The 2,128-nt window shown below is 35.0% G+C and overlaps 1 pseudogene; it reads right to left on the bottom strand.

Annotated features, from left to right (window-relative positions):
• Window positions 1-509: 509 nt before the first annotated feature.
• On the bottom strand, window positions 510-1,715 carry LOC134760942 (heat shock transcription factor, Y-linked-like; annotated as a pseudogene).
• Between the last annotated feature and the right edge of the window lie 413 nt (window positions 1,716-2,128).

The following is a 2,128-nucleotide window of genomic DNA, read 5'->3' as shown; positions in this document are numbered from 1 at the left end:
AATTAGTTATTTCGTGAGTGAGCTTTGATGAAGGATGAGTTTGGTCCCGATTTTCTGTTCATCTCATGCCCTTCACCAGATAAGGTCCACCTGCATGTTGTAACATAGAAAGAAGATCTCATGAGATGCAGCCCCTTGACTTCCCCACCTCCAGAACCATGAGCAAAATAAGCCTTTCTACAAATTACCCAGGCAGTGGTACCATGTTGTTTCAGCAGCAAGTGGACCCAAAGACTTTATTATTTTTTCCTATTTAAAGAACTAAATTACTTAACTTACAAAGGAGCACATCAAATTTCCTTACAAATAATCAAAAAGCCCACATATATTTTTATAGGAAGTAGTACAATAGCCTGACACAGAAAGAAAACACCATTTTACTTTTAACTATACTTTGAGAAATAAAGAAAAAGCAAACATATAAGTTGACATGCAGTTTTATTTTTCAGTAAGATAATTGCAGATATTTTTAGGGTTTTTTTGGTCTATGTAAATGTTATTCTCTGTTGTCATGCATAATCTGATACTGTTTTAATGGAAGATCATTTGTAATTAGGGTGATATTTGTCCAGTTCTGATGGTTGAAGATCTAGCCTGGAATGAGGGACAGCTGATGTATCAGGTATCGTAGGCATTTGCAACCATGGTTTGCCTACTGGTAGCAGGTTAGGATGTGGAGCCTCGTTGACTAATACCACAGGATATCTTGTTGGAAGAGCAGATGGTTCCACTATCAGCTCCAGAAAACCGTTTTGCAAGGGAGATAGGTTGTGGTATTGAGAAGTTGTGGTTGTAATGAAATTCACAATGTGGTCACTTGCTTGGATGCAGGTGCTATGAGAGTGCATATGAATAGTGGTCAACTGATTTAAAATAGCATGCTGATCTGTTGCAATTTGTTGAGACAAGTGACAATAACAAACACTTAAAATATCAGATTTCTGTTTCATCACACAAACTTAATATCATCAAATAATTCATGAACTTGGTTTACTATTTTTAAGAAAGTGCTTTTGGGAAAAAAGCACTAAAGTTGTTAAGGCCTCAAGTGAAAACATGTTATATATTAATAGTAACATTGCATTAAGTGGCTTTGGTAGATTTATTTTGATTTCACTGGTAAGATTCAAAGTTGTTAGCAAAATTTCTTAAAATGCTGGAAGGTTAAAGCTCAAGCTGAACTCAATAATTTCAAAAAATTAAAAAAAAATTTACCTTAGTATTTTATATAATTTTCAAAATCTGGCCTTACTGCATGTATTAACATATTTACTGATGTACAAAGTAAAATTACATATATACTCTATGTAAGGTGGTAACTGAAATATGTTAAATATCTTGCTTAAGACAACGGATTCATTCTCTTCTGCAAGAAAGGTGGCTACAAAGGCAGATCTTTGAAAATTCTGTCAAATTTTACTAAATCCATAAAGGCTGACCTGTCAAACAAATCTTTTGATTCTGTCATCTTGAAATATTCTGTAAGGAGTCTTTCTATCCAAAATTTCTTTCTTGACGAGTTCTTCATTAATCACTCTGCAAGTTCCATTCTCATCCCATAGAATAGACTTGAATTGGTCACTCTCAAATATTTTCTGATATTTCCTGGGGAAGATCACAGAAAAAAAAATCATTACCTTTATCTGGCTCAGAAACACACACTGTGTCACATGGCCATTTTAACAAGGATTCTTGTGAAAAAACCTAAACAGCATTTTCTTCAATCATTGACCTTAAGTCTGAGTCCCCAAGGAATGTGTATTTACACAGTGGAGATCTAGCAGAGGCTTCTGAATCAACTAATTCATCTCTGGGAGAAACAACTTGAGTTTCTGAAGAAACATGTGCCATCTCAAATAAATATTTCTTTAGATACTCTTCCAGCCTGTATAGTTTTCAAGACTGAAGCTTCAAACGCAGCTTCAGAAGGTCTATGCAGGTAAGGCAATCTAAAGCATCACTCTAGTATATGTCAAGCTGAATAGCAAAGACATCACAAGAGGACTTTAGTCTCCTAGCAATCAACAAAAATCTGGCCAAAAGTGTTTCCTTCCCAGTCTGAGAAACGTATCCAGTGAAAATAAAATATAGACTGCTCACTTACACATTGTAGGCTGCAAAATCATAT

The sequence above is a fragment of the Pongo abelii genome, chromosome Y (assembly GCF_028885655.2).
Source record: "Pongo abelii isolate AG06213 chromosome Y, NHGRI_mPonAbe1-v2.0_pri, whole genome shotgun sequence".
Classification (NCBI taxonomy): Eukaryota; Metazoa; Chordata; class Mammalia; order Primates; family Hominidae; genus Pongo; species Pongo abelii.
This window is presented reverse-complemented; position numbering and strand designations above follow the sequence as displayed.